At 39.0% G+C, this 17303-nt stretch overlaps 1 non-coding gene across 1 annotated transcript; it reads right to left on the bottom strand.

Moving 5' to 3' along the window:
- Nucleotides 1-972: 972 nt before the first annotated feature.
- Nucleotides 973-1046, bottom strand: Trnam-cau (transfer RNA methionine (anticodon CAU)). The gene has a single exon. It is a non-coding gene; the product is annotated as a tRNA-Met (tRNA).
- Nucleotides 1047-17303: the final 16257 nt, after the last annotated feature.

Below are 17303 nucleotides of genomic sequence, written 5' to 3'. Positions count from 1 at the left end.
TATTGCAGATATCAACAGAGAAATCATCGAAGTTTTTGTAAAGATGAGTGGCAATGATTAAGTGATATTCCTCGTGAAATAATCGGGAATTATCACGATCTTTAGCTTCTTTTCGTTGTTGAAAAGGATTCAATCATGTTTCACAGTTGTTCATCACCGTTTAACAACTCGCGTCCGACGCGTCTGCGTGGTTTACTTCGCTCGGGCAGCTAAAGCTGCCCTCGCGAAGTAAACCACGCAGACGACGCTGACGCATCGTTGTTAAACGGTGATGAACAACTGTGAAACATGATTGAATCCCTAAATCACATAAATGGAAGATCACACAGTAAAGTTGTTATTTGTAGTAAAGTTGAACAAGTAATAATGATGAATTTTTGAGAAATGAAACTGGTTTAATTTATACAATTTCATCAAAGCTTTTGGGTTGTTACCTTACTCAAGCAAACATCATACAATCTTTGATGACACTATACTTTATTTGGCTTATAATGAATGTGTTTGAGGGTGTGTGTGTGTGGGGGGGGGTGTGTGGGGGGGGGGGAGGGTGTCCAGCCTGTCCTGCAGACTAGTTGCTTTTTGGCTAAATTTTACACACTGTATACAAACTTGCACATCACACAGTAAAGTTGTTATTTGTAGTAAAGTTGAACAAGTAAAAATGATGAATTTTTGAGAAATGAAACTGGTTTAATTTATACAATTTCATCAAAGCTTTTGGGTTGTTACCTTACTCAAGCAAACATCATACAATCTTAGATGACACTATACTTTATTTGGCTTATAATGAATGTGTTTGAGGGGTGTGTGTGTGGGGGGGTGTGGGGGGGAGGGTGTCCAGCCTGTCCTGTGGACTAGTTGCTTTTTGGCTAAATTTTACACACTGTATACAAACTTGCACAAACTTGATTAACTTTAAACAAACATAATTTTTCACCAGGTTCGCCATCTCAAATAATAAAGTAGAAAAAGTGATCCCGCCTGGGAATCAAACCCAGGACCTCAGGTTTATGAGACCTACGCCTTAACCACTTGGCCACGGGAGCTTCATGATAAGGCTGGTTGAAATTCGAACCCATAAGCGGTCACTTAAACTTATCTCCTCCCCGCAAATAGCTCATAGTAGCTAGAGCTGTAAATGCAAGAAATAAATTACCATCCTCCCTGTGAGGAAATATTACACGGAAAAACAGTGATTAACTTTACCCATCAGGAGGCAAATACCAACTACAATTTTATAAACACTTTATAAATCACAAGTTGTAAATTCAATGATCATTATTTATTATACAGTACAAAAATGTACCGTTTTCCACCCTAATGTGGCAGTGACGTCAGTACGCATTTCATTTGGTGCAGCTTCAATCGCTATCGTTCACTTAAAGTGCTAGTATACATACGCACATGATTAAAGATGCCGCATAGATGCACGAGCAAAACAGTTGCTTCAATACGTTGATGTTACTGCCACATCAGGGTGAAAATTGTATAGCAGTGATCTGGTAATTGATATAATGGGCTATTCTATTTAAAATCCACACTACCCCTGTTGAAGCTTTTGGAAATATCTTCCACAGGGGGAGTAGGAATTTCAAATGGAATGAACATTTAGGCAGCTCCATTTTAAACTCGCCCTTCTCTGTGGAAGATTCAGGTTGAATTGATCTCAGAGGGTGTATGAAATTCAATTGGAGCTGCCTAATGTGTTCATTCCATTTGAAATTTGTACTCCCTCTGTGGAAGATATTTCCAAAATCTTCCACAGGGGTAGTGTGGATTTTTAATGGAATAGCCCAATATGTTCAAGTCAAACAAGGGTAGACATCTTGCCTATGCGAAAAAGGCATGGTTGAACTATGGTTAACCATGGTCAACCATGGTTCAACCATGGGTTTTGACCATGGTCAAACCATGGTCAACCATGCTTTGAAAAATGGCACCACGGCCAGAGACCATGGTCAACCATGGTTAAAACTTAGCATGTTTGACCATGGTTGAACCATTGTCAACCATAGTTCAACAACCATGTTTTTGACCATGGTCAACCATGTTTTTGACCATGGTCAACCATGTTTTTGACCATGGTCAACCATGTTTTTGACCATGGTCAACCATGTTTTTGACCATGGTCAACCATGTTTTTGACCATGGTCAACCATGTTTTTGACCATGGTCAACCATGTTTTTGACCATGGTCAACCATGGTCAACCATGTTTTTGAAAAATGGCACCACGGCCAGAGACCATGGTCAACCATGGTCTATCTAAAGTGACCATGGTCAACCATGGTCAAAAATTTGCATGTTTGACCATGGTTAACCATGGTCAACCATGGTTCAACAACCGTGGTCAACCATGGTCAACCATGTTTTTGACCATGGTCAACTACGGTCAACCATGTTTTTGAAAAATGGCACCACGGCCAGAGACCATGGTCAACCTTTTGACCATGGTCTATCCAAAATGACCATGGTCTATCCAAAGTGACCATGGTCAACCATGGTCAAAACTTTGCATGTTTGACCATGGTCTACCATGGTTGGCAGTGGTGCCATTTTTCAAAAACACGGTCAACCATAGTCAATATGATCATGTTTAACCATGGTTGACCATGGTCAAATTGTCCATATTTGACCATGGTCAAGCATGGTTAACTTTGACCATGGTCAACCATGGTCAAAACTGTTCATGTTTAACCATGGTTGGCAGTGGTGCCATTTTTCAAAAACATGGTCAACCATGGTCAAATTGTCCATGGTCAACCATGGATGACAATGGTGCCAACAACTCCTCCTATACCTTTGTACAGGAGCCAACCGTTGTTAATCCGTGATGAATCCACACTTTTACTCAGTGTATAGCGAATACGCGAACGTGAGCGAGACTACGCGTTACGCGAGAGCGCGTAAAATTCGTCATGCCTGGAACCTTTGTGCGTATGCAAGCTTAGAAGTTGAATTCAGTGTCTTTTAGGTAGCGGCTAAACTTTGCCGTTTTATTCTATAAGCGTTATTGCTGATATTAACAGAGAAATCATCGAAGTTTTTGTAAGGCTTAGTGACAATGATTGGCTGACATTCCTCGTAAAATAATCGTGAATTATACGATCTTTAGCTTCTTGTCGTTGTTGAAAGGGATTCAATCATGTTTCACCGTGGTTCATCACCGTTTAACAACTCGCGTCCGGTGCGTCTGCGTGGTTTACTTGATTTCAAAACCATAAAACACTAGTAACATTTATTTTGGGGTTAATTACATCATCAGGTGGGGCTTTAACCATGTTAACTGTAAACCGGCCTGCTTCACTAGTTATACTACACATACACAATCATATCATGATTAGCATAGAATAATAATATTAATATGTATCATTGACAGAGCCATCAATTTGTGGCATGAGATGTTCTAGAGTCATTATTATCCATGTTATCATGTCTTGATCTCTATCTGGTGTTTCCATGAAGAGTCAGCTGTAGCTTGTCGAACAGTAAATGCATGCATGCAGCTCGCGTTTTTGTGCACAATACTCAAAAGTCATGTTATGACAGAAATACCACAGCTAGCTTTAACTTGCTTGAAGTCTACAGTTTTTACTCACTGCTTAAGCTTAACAGTTGTTTGGGATGTTTCCATACCAACTTCACCTCCAGTGGGTTCCTCAATAACTGATAAGTCTTTCAATTGAAACTCTTGCATTTATTCTGCAAATGTTAGATGTAAGAACGGAAACAATCTCAGCACATGTGTGCCATCCGTTTTGCTCATGCAGGCTGCCATTTTGATCTCCTACTGTATCCAGCCTGTAGGCAATTAAGCCTGTCTCCCATGGTCAGGTGAGGTGATGACCATGGCTGACCATGCTCAGCCATGCTAAAGCATGGTTGACCATGGTATACTTGAAGTAACCATGGTCAACCATGGTCAGGTGAGGTGATGACCATGGCTGACCATGCTCACACATGCTAAAGCATGGTTGACCATGGTAGGGGAAGGTGGGGCATAACGGAACACTTAACTTTGAGGATGCTCTGTGACGTCACCATAAGTAATATGACTGTAAAAATTATATGTTCAGTTGAAGTTTGTATTTACCTTTAATATACCATTAACCAATATAACTTGAATCTTATAATTTTTATAAAAATGAAGAAATATTTTCAAAAAAAAAAAAAAAAACCGTTTTGCCCCACTATCGGGGCAAAGCGGAACCCCTATGGGGCAAAGCGGCACCCTGGGTGTAAACTTATATCAGTTGTTCCATCGGTAGGCCCTAGGCCTAGTTATATGTAGGCCTATATTCAGTTACAATATTAAGTGGGCCTACCATCTCTGTGGAGTGAGTGGTTAACTTCTTATAGGCCTAGTAGGCCTATAATATGTATGACCAATATTTGATCAGAAAGAAATATTCAGTAGGCCTACCATCTCTATGGAGTAAGTGGTTAACTTTTAATCATTAATTCTATCTGTAGGTATAGTTATATGTCTATGTTTCAGCGAAGTGTTTACCATGTTCGAGTAGGCCCCTAGATAACGCCTACATTTCCTTCAGTGAAGACAAGTTATGTCCAATTGGGGCAAAACGGAACCCATCTGTGGGACAAAAGCGCCGGGGCAAAGCGGAACCCTGTTCCGTTATGCCCCACACCTAGGGTTCCGTTTTGCCCCATACCGATTTTTAGAAATATGTTGCATGCATAATACATCGTAGCATATAGGCCATGCACTTAATACAGCTCATGGCTAGTACCTTCGTGTTTACAATATACACAATTATTTGGGAATCCGATATTAATGAAGTAAAATTTCAGCGCATTAAACATCTACATATCTTACACCAGGCGGGTAGTAATTTTTTGACTCGATCTTGCTCGAATGTCAGTGGATTGTTTCAGATAAAATTTTTGTTGTAAATCCTCGTAGCCATACTTGTGTTCCTCAATATAATTTGCATAGACGGCAGTATTGCGAAGGCCTATTTTTCCAGGTGGTTCCGTTTTGCCCGGGGGTCCGTTATGCCCCACCTTCCCCATACTTGAAGTGACCATGGTCAGGTGAGGTGATGACCATGGCTGACCATGCTCACCCATGCTAAAGCATGATTGACCATGGTATACTTGAAGTGACCATGGTCAACCATGGTCAAGTGAGGTGATGAACATGGCTGACCATGCTCACCCATGATAAAGCATGGTTGACCATGGTATACTTAAAAGTGACCATGGTCAACCATGGTCAAGTAAGGTGAAGACCATGGCTGACCATGCTCGGCCATGCTAAAGCATGGTCGACCATGGTATACCATGGTGACCATGGCAACCATGGTTGACCATGGTCAAGCCACCATGGCTGATCATCGCTGACCATAGTTAACCATGGTCAACCATGTTTTGACCATGGTTGACCATGGTTGACCATGCTAGCACGGTTGACATTTCGCCTAGGTGTGATTGCACGTTAGCAACATTTAGTATCAACTTTGGGTTCTTGCATGGACTGATCAGCAGTTAATGCTATGCATGCTAGCCATGTGCTTCAACATAAAAAGTCCAAGTTTTAAGATATTTTCTCAAAATATCAAGCGCTATCTCAAGAACCGCTGAACCAATACTAGGCTTGTTTGTACTCATTTTAATGCATTTTACATCCTGATTCCAAATATGGTCATGAAAATGAACAAGTATGAAATTTTTGAATTTTTTAGAAGTAATTTTGAAACTTGTCGTCTGCCGTTGACACCCGAGTGGAGTTAATAATGCAGGGTTCTCTTCTCGATATGTTACAGTACTTCCTGCACCAGAATAGTGGTATTGAATAGCAGACTGTCTTGAGTATATTACAAAGTCTTGCCAATAGGGAGGATAAGGCTTTTGTGTCACAGCAAAATATACACAATGAAAAATTCACTAAATAAATATTGTAGTAAGTACAAGGTTAAGGGTAGGTGAGAGTCTGGGGATGCCTTCATTTAGTTCGGTTATTACCCTCAGTGTTATATCAAAGCTGAACATTTACCCCGTTTATTGTCAGAAATTTTAATCATTTTGATTTGTCAACAACCAAAAAATTGGCTTGATTAGCCTTTTCTATATGTTTTTGTGATGAATTCAGGAAAATATATAATATAGAAGTAAACAAATCTGTTTCTATGCGGTTGAACCGTTTAGAGGAATAAAAGAAATTTGATAGCCCGTATTGTTGAAGCACTTATGCTGGAAGGTAAAGACTTATTTCCAAACACAAAGATTGAAAATGAAATAAGATCTCAAGTCAAATGAAATACATATAAATGAAACGTACAGATATAATCAATTCACCGCCTGCTTTGATTTATTAACCCACTGAGCACTACCTGCTGATCTAATATTGCCCCTGATTGGTCAATTACATGATATTTCACTTTAATCACCAATCAGAATGGAGCTTTGCGAATAATTCACCCCACTTTTTTTTGCATGGTGAAATTATTCTAACAATGTTGCTGATTGGGCCAATTGATAATGAACACTTCTTGTTGGCCAATCGGCAGGTAGTTCTCATAGGGTTAAACAAATATTGATACAAAGTTTGCACTATTTCTCCATATCAGATGTGATGCATTTATGTGCTCATATGATGTTATATGTTTGCATAATTATAATTAAATGTTCTTCCTGTTTTGTAGCATGATTTATATGCTGGTAGCATTTATTTTCCTTTTATGCACTTGTCAATTGGAAACCTGGTCCCTAGGTACCGAGGAGAGATGGCTAGGTTTGTTGACAACATTTTGTTGAGGAAGTGACACATATTTTGTCCCTGCAGAACCAGGCATGTGCTGGACCGTGTCAAGTTCAGGGAGTTGACTCAAGTCCAAAGAGCTGGAAATTTGAGTAGGGACTTGAGCCAAGCCATTATTTGATAGATTTTCCACCCCAACATACAAGTACCCTTCTCCTTCAAGGGAAAGAACTGGTGCTTACAGCAATTGGTTGGCTAGTAGCGAATCAAGACATGGCTGGGGTTTTACAAACAAATGTATCCCTAGCTGTCCGTCGGTCGGATTTGACTGAAAGTTAGCTGGGAAGTTTAACATTTAAAAAAAACCAGCACCGGCACAAGTCCCTGCCATCCCTGGTACCCAGGGGCCAGGACATCACTTGACTGGTGCATTACATGTTCATAACATATGGCAGGCAGGTTATGCACACTTCCACCATCGGCAGTTCCTTATTTCTATTTCTTAATTAAAAAATATGTGTATTTGCAATCTTTGTAAACTTGAAAATGCTAAGTGATTATTTGTGACAATTACGATAGTTATTTGATTTTCATTACAATTGAAAAGAAAAATAGCCATTATTATTACACCTCTAGCTGTTTGTATGCAACTACAAATGTTTCCTCAACTAATGTTTACTTTTTCTTCTGGTTGTCTGTCGTCATTTTCCACATGAAAGAAGAGCATTTGATCATAATTGTATCAGACTTCACTTGAAAATGTACAAAATTATTCAATTTTGCTCCTTTCAGTTCCCCACTTTCCCTCTAGTCTGTCATTCTGCAATGGGGGACTGTCCTCGGTTTCTGGAGGTCGATCTGCAAACGACCGAAAATGCATGTATAATGTATTTGCGAAATACGACCTCTATCGGTTTATAAGAAATAACGTCCGCAGTTGCTAGGTTAAATTCCATACACACAAAAGACACAAACAAAATGGCGGAAAACGTCCTCGGTATGTCGATTGAGTACGGATTCAGACGACCACGTTTGCATGGTCCTCAATAGCGTCCACGTTTGGAGGCGATTACACATGGGTGGGGGTGTGTCTGTGTCTATCTCTAATTCTTGAAACTATTCTAATTTCTACATGATTTAACATAATTCTGCATGGTACCAATACTATTGAATGCCTTTAAAAATCTAAGTGGAGATAGGCCAACCATAATGATTGAGTGATAAGGTTATCTAGATAGGGATGGTTTAGCTCTATAATGGGTAAATAATTACTAGTATACTGATTGATGAGTTTATCCTGGCATTGTTTCTTTGCTAGGATAATCAGTAACTGTGATGATCAAACACTTCATCAGCATGATCAGTAAGGGGAGATCTACATACCATTGTCAAAAGATACTAGTAAATTGTCTGTGATGAAAAAAATACTGACAGAGGAAGGGGCCCTAATTTGACATTTTTAGGAGGATCTAGCCAGTGTAATGCCCAGGCACTAACCATCCTTATACTACCAAACCAGGTAATTTTAGCCCTTATATGGTCAAATGTACGAAATTACCCTCAAAATCACTGAAATCTATACAAATTTCCAAGTTGTGTTCACTTGGGCTATTCCAGTTGAAATCCACACTACCCCTGTGGAAGATTTAGCGTAAGTCACCCACAGAGGAAGTATGAGTTTTGAATAGAATGGACAATGGGTAACTTGTATTTGAAATACTCACTCCAGTTGTGAAGATATAGGTAACACCACAATTTTGATATGTAATATCATGGATATCTATAATAGCAACATTAGTGTAAGAGTTATTTCAGATTTTGTAATGAAAACTGCTTGATATTTGTGAAAGGTGTGCCATAAACCCTTCCCTTAAAACCAAATTAAGTTAAAAGCTTGAAAGTAGCTATTTTCCATCAAACGTGAAGTCATGTGCAAGAAAGCAATCATGTTAAAACCAAGAGTAAGAGAGATAAAGCACATTCTGCAGATGAGATCTAATTCTATTGTACTATATGATATGGCACTATTCATAGGGGAAGACGCAGAGACAATCAACAATTTGCACTTTTTTACCAATGTGTCTCAATAGGCGTGTTTATGTGGGTGCAGATGTACGGTACATTGGCGTATAAATTCTATCCGATCAGAAATTTTCTGAAAACCTGCTTACTATAGTAGAAAATAGCGGTAATGTGTATGTACCGTACATCGATATCCTTCTCAACCAAGGGAATTGGCGCAAGATATTTGCACTATAAACATACGTGGACAAATTATGTGCGGGATTACCGGAAATAGCAGCCTCGTCATGATGCATTGGATTGCGCGCAGGACATTCAAAATTCTTTGTCAGTCCTGAGAGTCAGCAAAACACATGTTCGCAACCATGATCACACTGTTGAACAGGCTGTTTATAGATGAATCCAATTTCACACATTCCTACACCTCAATGGCTGCCATAGTTGGGTCCCTGCTGAGTATATTCCACCAGAAATGTGAAATGATGCATCCTTGGTGGGAATTTTAAACTGCATTCCATCACCCATGTTACATGCATGTAGACAAAAGAATGATGAAAGTTTACAACACAATATGACATCAATTTTTAAGCAGATTTAATCCACACAATTGGGCAGTCACAACATCAATTTGGTGCGCTGTGGACCCAGGAAAGGCTGAATGAATTCTGACCATCACTTTGCTTGTGGATTCGTCTATAGCTCGCGACACAATATTTATCCATTCCCCATGCTTTGCAAGTGTGACCTCGGGGTCATTGCAGATGTTGGGTAATGTTAGTTGGTACATGATTTGTATGGTAACTGTGCCTCACTGGCCAATGAAGCCCAAGACCTGTGGCAAAGTGTCGCTGAGCCAGTGGTTGGCATGCGAGGGGTCTCGGGTTCGAATCCCACCCGGAGCCGACTTTTTTCTTTGTTTTCTCTCTTTATTCCTTCCTTCTTTCCCTTCCCGTCACCAAAAAGCCCCTGACGGGTTAGGGTTAAAGGCCTATAACTCAAAAACATGTCTGGTGGCTTGTTCCGGGTTTTGTTAGAGGTGATCAAAATGGTGTACAAAGCCACAAAAATTTAAACAAAAACCTGTTTTACAAGCTTGACCGACCCAGATTTTGCGTTTTTTTACTAAAATCATGTAAAATCTGCCGTTTTGGGGCCAAAATTAATTGATTTTGACTGAAATATTTTGCTAAAATCATGCAAAAATCAGTCATTTTGGGGCTAAATTTAGGAAAAAATTCGGAACATTTTCAAAATATGTTTGCAAAAAAAAAAAAAAAGAATCAAATTTTTGTCACGTTTTAAGCTTTTGGTGATATTTTTGGTCATTTTAGCCTCCAGAAAAAAAGAAGAAAATCCCAACCGACCAACCCTACTTGAAAAGTCTATCCGCCCATAAAACAGGGTTTCTTTTCGTCGCCTAACATAGAAATGGGTATTTTGCATGTTGGACATAATGCACATTTGAATCATTTCAAGTGGAAATTACTTGAACTGCAGCTCTGTTAAGCTTTAATTGTTAACAAAAGCCTCTCAACTTTGACCCATCTTCATGACAAATGGCTTGTCAGAACTGTCATATTCATGTTCGTAATTAGAAAATACCTCGGTTTAATGAGGATTAGTTGATCTTTTTTAGTTAATTAAGTTTTCATTCACATTATGCTAAATGAAGACGGGAATGAAGATCGATTTCACATTTAACATCAATGGATGAACATCAGAATATGTGTACATGTGGTTGCTTAGCTACGAAGCACTCCAACTAGAAACACATAGACAGACGCTACTTGTTATCAGCTTATGCAGCACTTAATTCGCTTTATCGAATGAACCATGTATTCACATTATAAAATCATTTTGTCAAATTAAGCAAACACTTAAAAACCCTCTACATTTGTAGCGAATAAAGTGATTTTGATATTCATCAACCGAAAAACCCTAAATTCACATCGGGCACATTTCATGTTTTAGGTAGACTGCTTTGCATTCCCTTTTTGATGAACAATTCATACCATTCCATGCATAAAACATAACACATCCTCATTGACCACAATGCCCAGAGATAAAGGGGTGCAGCGTTGAAGATTTATACCATAGCTGTTGGCCGGTCAGAACAGGATAAGTGGTGTTTCCAGGGATTAGAGGGACGATAAATTAGAATGGTCTACTAAAGTAGACTTATGTTTTAAGTAGCTTACTGGAATGAAGCATGTATTCACATTTAATAGAAAACCATTTTGTCAAATTAGTAAAGACTTAAAAAAAAAACCTTGACATTTTTAGCAAACAAAGTGATTTTAATCTTGAAAATCCACAAATTCACATCAGGAACATTTCAAGGTTTGTGAGCACTAGACCAGGAGAGCAATTGTTGACAGGCCAAGTGGGGAGGCTTTTTAGCATACCGAGAGGGCGCCGGTTCACTATCTCTAAGGACCGCTATCTCTAAGGTTCACTATCTCTAAGGTTCGCTATCACTAATTACAAAAAAGGTCCACTATACCTAAGGTTCGACATCACTAATTTGAAATAAGGTTCAGTATTTCTAAGGTTCGATATCACTCATTTTAAATAAGGCCCGCTATCACTAATTTATTGAAGGTTCGCTATATCTAAGGTTCGCTATCACTAATTTTAAATAAGGCCCGCTATTTATAATTTTAACAAGCCCAGTATCCCTAAGGTTCATTATCTCTAATTTGAAATAAGGCCCGCTATCTCTAAGGTTCGCTATCTCTAAGATTCGCTATCTCTAAGGACGTGTTCACACTATGCCTGTTTTGCCCTGGGTCCCGGGTACAACCCGGGACCCAGGGCTAACAGAAAAAAACCTAAAAAAATCGACCGGTCAATTTTTTCAACCTAGGAAAGAGTAGGTTAAAACCCAATTGTAGTGTGAACAGAAATTCACTGTTTGACCCGCATTACTAGAAGTAAACGCAACCATTATCACCCCATTTCTATTGTTTCTGTCTGCACTGGGAAAAGAATGATTCAGTTCTTTGGCAATAAAATCAATAAACATCTATTCCTGAGATAAGAAAGTTATTTTCATGCAGACAAATTACTAGTATTATCGAATCAAGAAGTAACAATTATTTTTGTGAGTTTTTAACCCAAAATAGCTACAAGAAGCAACTAGATAAATTACATAAGGTGGAATTAGGAAATAAAATTTAAAAATTAGCATAATTAGGGCGGGAGCCTGTTATATATACCGGTAATAGTCAATGACAGACTACGCATACGCCTGCATCATCAGTAGGCTTAGGTAAATCAACCGGGTCAATTTTCTTCATGAGAGTGGCTATAGTGTGAACAGAAATTTTTTGAACCCGGGACCCGGGTACAACCCGGATTAACTCGGGTCCCGGGTAAATAATTCATATGTGAACATGACCTAAGGTTCGATATCACTAATTTAAAATAAGGTTCGCTATATCTAATATTAAGTAAGGCCCACTATCTCTAATTTAAAATCAGGTTCGCTATCTCTAATTTAAAATCAGGTTCGCTATCTCTAATTTAAAATCAGGTTCGCTATCTCTAATTTAAAATAAAGACCGCTAGCTCTAATTTAATATAAGGCCCGCTATATGCCTATCTTATTTAAATTAGAGATAGCGAACCTTATTGAAATTATAGATAGCGGGCCTTGCTTTCAATTAAAGATTAGAGATAGTGGGCCTTATTTAAAATTAGAGATAGGGGGGCTTATTTAAAATTAGAGATAGTGGGCCTTATTTAAAATTAGTGATAACGAACCTTAGTGACAGCGAACTTTAGAGATAGTGAACCTTAATTGCAATTAGTGATAGCGAACCTTAGAGATAGCGAACCTTCAATAAATTAGTGATAGTGGGCCTTATTCAAAATTAGTGATAACGAACCTTATTGATAGCGAGCCTTATTTAAATATATCGATATCGAACCTTAGAATTAGCGAACCTTATTCTGAATTAGTGATATCGAACCTTAGAAGTAGCGGACCTTTTTTTAGGTATAGCGAACCCTTTTCTCTATTAGAGATAGCGGGATTCTCATCTCCATAGACTTTACACATTAGTGATAGCGAACCTTAGCGATAGCGGTCCTTAGAGATAGAGGGATGTTGCGACCAAGAGTGGGGGGTGAGGCAAGCATTTTTGGGAGGCCAATTTGAAACCCCAGGGATGGGTACATTATTGCACAGCCTCTTATTTCTTGATATGGTGCCAAGTGAAATTGATTAATATGAGTTGAGATAATTATAGAAATAAGGGACCGTTCGCATACATTGTAACGGTGGGAGGGGGAATCTGATGCAAAAAGAAGATTTCACATTTTTTTCAGGGCTCCCCTTTCGGACATAAAATCATTTTCAGCCCCCCCTCCCTGTTTTGGCATTGAAAATTGTACATCAGTCCCATAGTGTAAACGCATGTTCTACAAGAAAAATTAAGGTGTTTTTTTTAAAGTCCCCTTTCAGATGGATAACATTTTCAGGGCCCCCTTTTTTACATAATGCCTGCCCCCCCACATTACAAGTATTTGTGAATGGTCCTTATATAGTTGAATTATGTGGAAAGTTAATTATTAAGCAGATTTTTAAATATGAACAAGATTTTTAAGTTAAGATATGTTTAGGCTGAAAAGTGCATTTGTTGTTGGTTCATTTTGCCTCAAATATTTACAAAAAAAATTAATGAATACAAAATTATAAAATCCCTTTTGAATGAGGCATGCATGTCACATGACATTCAACATCGGTGTTATAAAATGCAGGGGGGTTGGCCAAGATCGACTGAATTTTGACGTCATTGGTTTTACACGTAAACACGAAAATGTCTTAAATAATTCCAAAAGTGTATGTATGTTATCAAGCAATATTTTATCAGTCTAAATCCGTTGAGGTTCATCAGTGAACCTCATTGTAAGTATTGTTTTTGAATTTTTTGTATGAATAACGCACTATGTTATGATACAATACTTAAAAATTCACACATGTACACAGAAGTTACGTGGTGTAGTGGTCTGCAGGCTTTCCTGCCCCCCCCACGCAGCCGAGTTCAATCCCCATCCCCAGCGCAGGTGATTTTTTTCTGCATTTTGAATCCAAAATCATTTATTTTCATGTAAAAATGTATATTTACCCTAAGACCGAGAAACTGAAGAAGCACAAGGACGCAAAAAATGCAATCTCGTTGGCAATCAAACAAGACAACCATTTATTGACTTTTGTTTTTAGACCAACACCAAGTCCCTATGATCTCAGCCGTAAAAGCCATGTATATGAAGGTCAGGAAAATTGAGATGTCAGTGACCAGCGACTGACTCCTGTTTATAGCAGTGGCGCTACCGCAATAATTTTTTCCATAAAACCCCACGTGATCATAACTGCGAGGGTGTGCCCCCACCCTGGCATAAATTCTCGGTGTTGCACCTAGATAAAACTCATGGCTAACCAACACGTGATCCACACTTGCCCTAGGGGCGTGCCCCCACCCTAAGACTGAATTCAGTGTTTTGACCCTGAACCCTGGGATCCTTAAAGCAAAATATAATGGCTGGAATTTCAACAATCAATAGGGTACTGGTGTATACAAGTCAAATGCTCCCAGGCGTGAGTCCCAAGACTCAACAGGTGGTCACCTGAAGTTACAAAGGATAAAATATGTTATTACACGACATGAGTATTATTATAATTCAAGAAAAGAGAATTCAAATCCCATTCTTTTTTTTTTTTGTTTTTTTTTGCCTTTTCTAAAAGAAAAACTGCACAATACGCTGGTGTTATATGACACCTGTACAACAGCTCTGCGATGATGAACAACTGCAATTAATAAATACATAATTTAAATATGCAGAATATATTTGCTGATATGTGATCTTGCTCTTTCCATACTATACAAGAAAGGGAACAATTGTAGCATCAATCTACTAATTGGAACTATTGCTTAATCAAACAATATATGCATCTTTTGACGATGTCGGCACTGTCTTATACTCTTCCTAGAACGGAAGTTTTTAAATAATTTTGATGATCAACAAAAGCTCTCCTTTTCCTACATTCTATTTTCACGTATAAACAATTAACATGCTTTTATTATTTATAATTTTCCTTTAACCCTTCTTGCTGCCAGTTGAGTGCTTTGCCTTTTCAGGCACTATCTTGCAGAACTTACTGTACCTAAAATAAATAAATTTAGCTATTGTTAATTGACATAATTTTTATACTATACATGCATGCTTACGATTTATCTTGCAATTCTGCCCAATTGCCCCCAATGGGAGCGGTGGGTGGGAAAATTTTTTAGATGTTGTCTTGTATGATTTCAAACCAACAATGATTTGATCACCAGGATCATGTCCCAAACCCGCGACATGCGACGACTCTCATTGGTTCCCGGGTCAATCACCACAACGCTGGCATGACAACATGACCTCTGACCCGGTAAACAAATGGAATCGCCACTTTCACGGCAAGGGCAAATTGAGTTTAACTTGTTGCACATCGTTAAACTTTATTACCCTAAGACCGAGAAACTGAAGAAGCACAAGGACGCAAAAAATGCAATCTCGTTGGCAATCAAACAAGACAACCATTTATTGACTTTTGTTTTTAGACCAACACCAAGTCCCTATGATCTCAGCCGTAAAAAGCCATGTATATGAAGGTCAGGAAAATTGAGATGTCAGTGACCAGCGACTGACTCCTGTTTATAGCAGTGGCCGCTACCGCAATAATTTTTTCCATAAAACCCCACGTGATCATAACTGCGAGGGTGTGCCCCCACCCTGGCATAAATTCTCGGTGTTGCACCTAGAAAAAATCATGGCTAACCAACACGTGATCCACACTTGCCCTAGGCGTGCCCCCACCCTAAGACTGAATTCGAGTGTTTTGACCCTGAACCCTGGGATCCTTAAAGCAAAATATAATGGCTGGAATTTCAACAATCAATAGGGTACTGGTGTATACAAGTCAAATGCTCCCAGGCGTGAGTCCCAAGACTCAACAGGTGGTCACCTGAAGTTACAAAGGATAAAATATGTTATTACACGACATGAGTATTATTATAATTCAAGAAAAGAGAATTCAAATCCCACACAAGTGACTTATTTATATATGGAACTTGACACAATCACCCCCCCCCCCCCTTAAATTTGTTTGCTCACTAATTATTTTGCATAAAAATCCCTACACCTCGTCTATAATAGCATCTGGCGGATAGACTATGGACTGAGGTCTGTTGTCAAAGTGGACTAATGCGTTTGACAGTGTTTGTTTGAACACTAGCAAGCCAAATGGTGATGGATGAACACAATCATATAGGTAAATGGGTCTTCCATTCTCATTGCGCCTATTGGAAGTAAAATTTCCAGAATGAACTACAATGTGAGCATTGCCCCCCATCTCTTTCTTAATGACCCCATGTGCGTACTTGTTGACATTTCTCATGCATTTTTTCCCTGCCCCCCTGTTTATCTCTTCTGCATAACCTAAGCGAAGCATGATATCTGACCAAATAATTCTGGTGTTTGGCAACACCTCTCTCAATCCGGTCAGGTTCTCTAATACCCTCTGTCTGATATCCCACGTAGGACTTGATAAGATATCATTGGTGCCGACATGCACTATTAATGTAGTGGGGTATGGATTTGTTCTCAAGAGAAATAGCACCCAGTTCACAAGGCCTCTACACTTTCCACCCGGCTTTCCGAACCATTGGACTTCACCACCACCATGTAGCTGAGTGTTGCTTTGGCCAGCCCGGTACACAATGCTGTCCCCAATGACCCATGTACGCTGCGTTGAGCCTGCAGAAAATAAACAGAAAAACGCAAGCAACTATTCGTGTTTGCTGTGGGACGACCACTTGACTAACATAAACACCAGATTAAAAAGAATTATCAACACTGCCTCTGCCAGCGATGACCAACAGCCAAGCCGGTGATGACCGAAAAGGTGGCGTTGAATACTTCCTCTCTCCTCTGAAAACTAAAACTCCAGATACAAAAGTGATAATTATTAAATCTTCATTCCATTTGCATTACACCGACTCGGCCATCTCAGATGATGACCTTCTTTAAAGCTTAACTCCCTGAAATTAACAATGCTTCTTGTTAAATCATTATCACATAATAATATATTATCATATCTCATAATCATATTTACATAGCATGTACATACATGTACATACAGGTGACATGAGTGGCCACTCAGGCCTATCACAAGCGCAGTAACCTGAAATACAATTTTTGCTAGTTAAATTTTTATCATGCTCTGTGGTCTTATATATAACTGAAATGCTGATGATTTCCATCTTCCCATAGTTTTTATCATATTCTCTGAAAACCCGCTCATAGAGGCTGCTGTAGCTGCTCCGATTCTGAAACTATGTGAACTAAATGAGGAGGGGGGTAAACCTAACAATTTAACCCCTTCTTTCAGCATATGCGAAAATTGGAATGCAGAAAGAGGTTTACCGCTGAAATGAATAAACAGTGGACCACTGCCATTTGGCCTTACTTCTAAATATCCTAACATTGCCTTTACAGGACACAAATCTATGTGCGAC

This window comes from Amphiura filiformis, chromosome 9 (genome assembly GCF_039555335.1).
Source record: "Amphiura filiformis chromosome 9, Afil_fr2py, whole genome shotgun sequence".
Classification (NCBI taxonomy): Eukaryota; Metazoa; Echinodermata; class Ophiuroidea; order Amphilepidida; family Amphiuridae; genus Amphiura; species Amphiura filiformis.
Note: the sequence above shows the minus strand (reverse complement) of the source record. Positions and strands in the feature narration are given on the sequence as shown.